We start from the raw sequence: 7,193 nt of genomic DNA on the forward strand, positions 1-7,193 counted from the left end.
AAATAAAAATTCCTGCACAGAAAACACCTTTTTTTTCTTTTTTGAGAAAGAGAAAATACAAGTAATAACACTCTCCCTCAAAAAAAAAAAAAAAAAAGAGGACAAAGCAATCTGAACTGACCTAAGCAATCCAAGGATATTGGAAACATAGAGGTGGAAGTAGGTATTTAGAGGAAAGATATTTGAAGCAGTACTTACGCTGTGCAATTGTCTGGTATTTTGATATTTAGAACCTTTCATATTTGTTAGCAGAGCTGATCCAAGGCAGTGAGTCCTTGGTAGTAAATATGTCCTTTAGTGACCCAATTAATTTTTGGTTGATATGTAATGAGGCAATTAAAAGAAATATTGTATGTCTGTAACCAAGAGATTGTGATAAGATGAGAGAGAAAAATCTATAAAGTCAATTACTGTAAGATAATTTCATTGTTAATGCTAGATTGCATGAAAATAGCTAAACAAACAACAGGAGGCACAGCAAAAATTCTTTATGCTCAATGCCAGGTGATCTTTTATCTTCTGAACTGAAGCCCATAAACACTGCTTTCTCTTTGGGAAATAAAGTATAAGGAAACAAAATTTTGCCAACAGGTATATGCTCTACAAATTGCTCTCTGCCTATTATTCCTTCTGAACATGTCTATTTTCATGGACAACTGACATTGCTCCTTTGAGTGCTAATTTATAAGCTAGCTCAGATATGAACATTTCCCATCATCTTACGTGGGGTTAACCAGGCTTCTGTGATTATTCATAGCATTTTTTATGGACCTCTAATGCAACGGCCTTCACATAGCATTAGTTTGTATCGTCTGTGAAAGTTGGAATTATTCATTTTTGCATCACTAATTCTCGGCAGAGTGCCTGACACGTGGTGAAAACTCAAAAATACACTTGATTAAATGAACGTAGGACCTGGCCTGGGCAACATGCTGAAGTCAAAATACTTCAGATTATATCGGTATTTTCATGTCTTTCTGTATTTCATAAATGTGAGAGTAGATATAAAGTAATTAGCATTGTGCTTGCACAGAATAAGTATCCAATAAATAATCAAACTAGTCTGATTATAACTGCACTCTTATTTATTCTTCAATCCCCAACTTCCAATACCCAGATCTTCTAATTCCAGTTACTCAACTTGGGCTTGCCTTCTATTGACAGCAATCTTATTTCAAAGTATAGGAGATGAGAGTAGCTGAAAATAGAATTTAACAATTAGGCATTTGCTTTTGGAATATAATTAGTAAAAGGTAATCATGAACAGATGTTTTGGTCAAGGACCCAATATGAAGGATGCTGAGCAAAATGAGGAAAAATTTTGACCAGAACCTCAAATTCTCATGGGAATTTGAGACCAGGTGAACCCTGCAATCTATTGCCTGGAAACATATTTAAACCTCAAACTGGAACTATCCCATGAAGTAATTTTTAAACTAAACAGTTTAGCTCAATTAATAAAGAATGTTTGCCTTGAGCATTGTACTCTTTTACAGAATGATCTAAATGAGATCAAATTACAATGTAACCTTAACGCAACAATGAGAACTTTAAGGGGTGGAGAGTTTAAGTTAATTGAGGTGAAACAACCTGGGTAGAGATAGTGAGAATGGTGATAACATGTGAAGTATGTAACCTTTGTCACTGAACTGCACGTGTGAAAACTGAACTGAACTGAACAAGTGTATGTTTTGTTGTGTACATTTTCACTAAAAAAAAAACAAGAAGGTTATCATGAGCTTGATATCTTCTGAAGATATCCCTTTTGCCTAAAACATCGTATCTTCTGGCTGGCATGCTCACAGTGCACCAAGAGAGACACATGTATTCTGAATATGAAGGTAAGTCAAAAAGTATTGCCACAAAATCATAGAAACCTTTATTAATAAAAATATCAAATTATGAAGCTATTGTTTCTCGACATAGCCTCCATCTAGGTCTATACACTTCTGAAGGCAGTGTTTCCATCTCTCTAAGCCTTCTCCGAAGAATTCTGCACCTTTCGATATATAACATGTCAAAACAACATTTGTCTCTATGACAAATACAAGCATAAATACTACAGCAGTTTTGACATCCTCTAGGTATTCAAATTGTGTTCCTTTTAAATGTTCTTTGAGTTTTGGGAACAAAAAGAAGTCTGAAGGGGCAATACCAGGGCTGTAGAGTGGATGGGGTAAGATTTCCCAACAAAATTCTCGTAGGACAGCCCTTGCTACCCTAGAAGAATGAACAGGTGCAGTGTTTTGATGGAAAAAATTCCTCAGCACAACTTTCCTGGCTGTTTTCAATTTTCTTAAAACTTCATAATAAGCCCTCGTGATCGTCCTGTGTCCTTCCAGAAAACTTAGCAAGATTACGCTTTGGAATCCAAAAAAACAGTCGCCATAACCTTCTGAGCGGTCTTCCCTCTCTTGACTCAACTTTGAGGCCTTCTCGACCTTCCTTAAAATGCTTCACCCATCTAAAAACTGTTGTTTTATGTGGGGCAGAATTCCCATAAACTTGTTGCAAAGCTTCAGTGATTTGAGAAGATATCCACTTGAGTTTTCTTAAAAATTTTATATTAGCCCTGACTCAAAATCATTTTTGTTTCCATGGCACAAAAGTTTTTTTTTTTTTTTTTTTTAAGCAGCCTAACAAGACAAGGGTATTACGGAGAGAGCTTGTCTGCAGGCATCTACTGATTGCAGAGACATGTTTAAACACGTTTCATTTGGAAGAAACCCATGCACATATGAACTGAAACTCTAGTGGCAATACTTCTTGACTTACCCTCATATCTCTATGACAAATACAAGCATAAATACTACAAGAACACAATTATAAAATCAATTAATTTAAAAGGAAAAATGAAAACAAAGTCAACACATTTCAACTACCCTTTGAAATGTGAGGAGTCAAATCAGGTAACAAAGTGTTAGTACAAAAGTACCAAGGCATGAAAGTTCATTGTGTAATTATAGAATCATGAATGGACACAAGTGACCAAAGTATGGGGTTGATGGAGGGCAGAATTTGTGCATAAAGATGAGAGAAGCCCTATTGCAGGGATATCAAATGCTATACTAAGAGTGTTCATGGAAAGTTTCAAAGCCTACTTGATTAGGTCAGATTTTAGAAAGATAAATTTGAGGGAAGATTGATTTCAGTGGGAGGAGAATGTTTGCAGAAATTTTGTAATAGTGCTGCAATAAGATAATGGGGATGGAAGTGGAGAAATTATCAGTGGGGCTGAAAACAAAGTGAGTAGAGTTTAGAGCTCTTTTCCAGGTAGTGACAATAGAATGGGGCTTTGAGTGTGTGTGTGTTTTGTGTGTTGTGTGTGCGTGTGTGTGTGTGTGTAGGGGGAGGGTAGTGAAAAGTACAAAATGAAGAGGATGAAGGCATACAAAAAGAATCTCTTTGACTAAATGACTAGATATTTCTCTTATTATTGACTATATTCGAAGATAAAAGGAAGGAAATCTTGAGAGATTACTATGGAGGCTAGTAAGTTTGATTTTGAATTAGAGTTTGTGATTCTTGTGGGAATGCAGGAGTTTTTTTTGTTTGCTTATTTGTTGGTTTTATTTATTTATTTATTTTTTGGTAGGAATTGGGAAAATAGATACAATAATGGATAGAGAGAGAGCCACAGATAGAAAAACACTCTGGAGCTCTATATTTGATAGCCGTCAGAATATATTTTATAATTGAAGTTATTGAAATGGTGTGCACTTAACCAGGCAAGGTAAGAATGACTCTGGAAGCTACTAATACTTAAATGTAAACAAAGCAGAGAAAGTTTTGAAAGGCTTTCACAAAAGAATAGTTCAAGGAGTTAGAGATAAACAAGAAGAAAAATATTTTTACAAAGATTGCCAATATTGACGGTGGTATTTAACAATGATAAAATTAATACAGGTAGAAACAATATCTCATTTGATAGCAATTATTAATATTACTAGCCTGGCCTTTGGTATATACTGAAAAATCTAAACTTACTTTGGGGATTTCCAATGAGTTTTAGTGTATTAATAGTTCTGAGAATTCCTTCAAGGAAAAAGAAAAACCAGATAACTGTTTTTATCTGACATGTCACCAGTTTGTTTAATTATGGGTTCCTCTCTCATGTAACACCTACCAAGTAAAAATATTTCAATTAGATGTTGATAAAACACATATATTTTCTATATAGCTATAAATAGTATGTAATACCTAGTTCTAGTATGAATATATTCTGTGATAAAGAAAAAAAAAGACAGTTGATGCATCAATTCTATTAAAGTATGTAGAATTAAAACCAAATATAGTTACATGAAACAATAGCACAGTAAATAATTTTTTTTCAATAGAAACCTTATTTCAACTTTAAAAAATGTCAATAATACTATAAAATTTCCACTCTTGGGTATAGCTGACACCTTAAAAATCAAAATTAATTGGCTTATTTCTTCTGCAGAGTGACACAAAATGTTATAATTAATAAGCCTCAGAACTATTATAATGTTGGTAATAATGTAGCATCTTCTAGTTCATCTAGATCCAGTATTGCATAACACAAACTCATCCCTCATATATTATATGTTAACAGCTGTTATGGATTGAATTGTGTCCCCCCCAAAATATGTGTTGTAAATCCTACCTTCTATGCCTGTGGCTGTAATCCCATTTGGAAATGAGTTGTCTTTTTTACATCAGTGAGGCAGGATTAGTGTAGGGTGTATCTTCAGTCAGTCTCTTTTGAAATATAAATTTTATGAGATCAAACAAGCAAGCTAGCAAGCAGAGATGGGGGAAGACACATGCCAAGCCACATGAAGATCGCCCTGGAGCAGAAGCTCGGAAAAGACAAGGACCTTCCTCCAGAGCCGACAGAGAAAGAAAGCCTTCCCTTAGAGCCGGCACCCAGAATTCAGACTTCCAGCCTCCTAAACTGTGAGAAAATAAATTTCTGTTTGTTAAAGCCACCCACTTTGTGGTATTTCTGTTATAGCAGCACTAGTTAACTAAGATAACAGCTTTTATCATTTTTTCAACTATAAAGAGATTCCCCCCGCAAGCAAGCCTCTTGAAATTCAAAGACTCATTGAAACATGTCTACTTTATTATCAATGTTGTAAAATTGAAGATAACAACTGGTGATATGCTTTGTAAAGATTTTGGCCAAGAAAACCATATGGAGCAGTTTTATTCTGTAACAAATGGGGTTGCCACGAGTTGGGGAATGACTGGATGACAGCTAACAACATTTTCATTGCCAATATAACATTTAATTTGGCTCTAAATTATTAAAACTAAGCAATGGCATTTGAGGAACACGTTATGAAAATGAGATACAGCCGTATGATTATATTGCAAAAATTCTGAGTTTGTTTATATTCTCCAAAATCTCTTCTAGCAGCAAGATTCTTCTCTTGGCTAGTTTTACTCTTTTTCTACTACTTCACTGCCTCAATCATAGGGTTTTACACAAAAATGTAGATGTGAAAATTCTTTAAATTCTCATAGCCTTGAGAAAGGACAACTCATAGATCAGTGCAGTATAAGGTCAGGTATGCTTTTATATGGGTTTACTTACCACTGGATCCTCTGAAGCAGGCAAATCTTACTTCTCGGTCTGCCGAAGTTCCTATTAAAGGGTCACACAATTTATTGCTTTTCTGATGTCCTCTGTAATGTCTGCAATTTTGTAACAAGTAGTAATGGGAATCTGCACAACCTCTTGCCCTACATTTTATACATTAGTAACCAGTTGATACTTCATGTCTTTATCATTAGAAAAGAAATTGCTTTGTGCCATAATAGAGCAAATGTAGTAGATGAATGATAAAATGCTTTCCTAAAAGTGTTTGACTTTGGTCATACTTAGAAATTATTTTTAAAACAATGCTGTTGCTTTTTTCCTTTCTTTCCTCCCTTTCTGCCTTCTTCTCTTCCTCTCTGGATCCTTCCCTGCCTGCCTTTCTTCCTCTTTTTCTTTTAAACACATGAGCAACTATTTTTGATGAGTATATGATAAAACAGGAACCTTCACACTCTTCCTAGAAAGACAATTTTCACTGTATACCCAAAGTTATTAAAAGTTCAAAGATTTTGATGCAGTGATTCCACTTCTGGAAGTGCACTCAAAAAAACTATCAAAGAAGTCTGGTAAATTTTATGTAAATCAAATTTATCACAGTATTATTTTTAATATAGAAACTAAATGCTAGAAATAGATGATATTACAAAAATTGTTATAGCCATGTAGATTTAATATTATTCACTAAAATAAAGTTTCAAAATTATTTTAATGACATTGTAACACAATATATTATTAAATGAAGATAGCCACTTACAAAAATTTATATTGAATGTTTCCAACTTTGTGCCATATATGTAAAGAAGAAAATATATCATTTAAAATAATCATTATTTATAGTTGGGTTATAAACAATTTTTATTTACCTCATCATATGTTTCTATCATTTAAAACATTGTACCATTTAAAATGAAAAAAATCTTTAAAATATACTTTTAATTTAATTAAATTCAAGTTTCAAATTAATGAGGATTCGTAACAAATTCTGTATGTCCAAAAAATAATATAAAGACATTCATTACTTTAAGAAACTGTGTCTTTCAAGTTCATGAAATATTGTTGACTCCTTCAACCACTATGTTAAAGTAGAAATACCAATAACACAATATGAAAAATATACTCAGCTGACAACTCTAGGCAAAATGAAAACCTTCAAATGCAGAAAGTATGTTTTGAAGCTGTGGTCATTAGATATTGATGCGTTATTTATCTTTAGTCCACACTCTTTCAAGAGATAACAAATGTCAGAACATTGTTGAAGGTCCTAGGAAAAGACTCCCAGAGAACAAGTGTGAAAGGAAAAGCTTTACCCACTCGTGGCAATATGGTAGGTCAGTGAGATCTGAGGTATGGCAAAACTTACCTCAATAATTCTCAGTTCTTGGAAACCAAAAAACTTGTTGCCCTAGAGTTGATTATGACTCATAGAGATGCTGGGTGATGCAGTGGGTAAGCACTTGGATCCTAATCTAAAGTTCAGTGGTTCAAACCCACCAGCCGCTCCAAGGGAGAAAAATGTGGCAGTCTGCTTCCATAAAGATTGCAGCCTTGCAATGATTATGAGATCAGAGGAGATGAATTCTTGGAAACCAAACCAACTTGTTGCCATCAAGTTGATTCTGACTCC

Source organism: Trichechus manatus, unplaced genomic scaffold, assembly GCF_000243295.1.
Source record: "Trichechus manatus latirostris isolate Lorelei unplaced genomic scaffold, TriManLat1.0 scaffold00007, whole genome shotgun sequence".
NCBI classification, from domain to species: domain Eukaryota; kingdom Metazoa; phylum Chordata; class Mammalia; order Sirenia; family Trichechidae; genus Trichechus; species Trichechus manatus.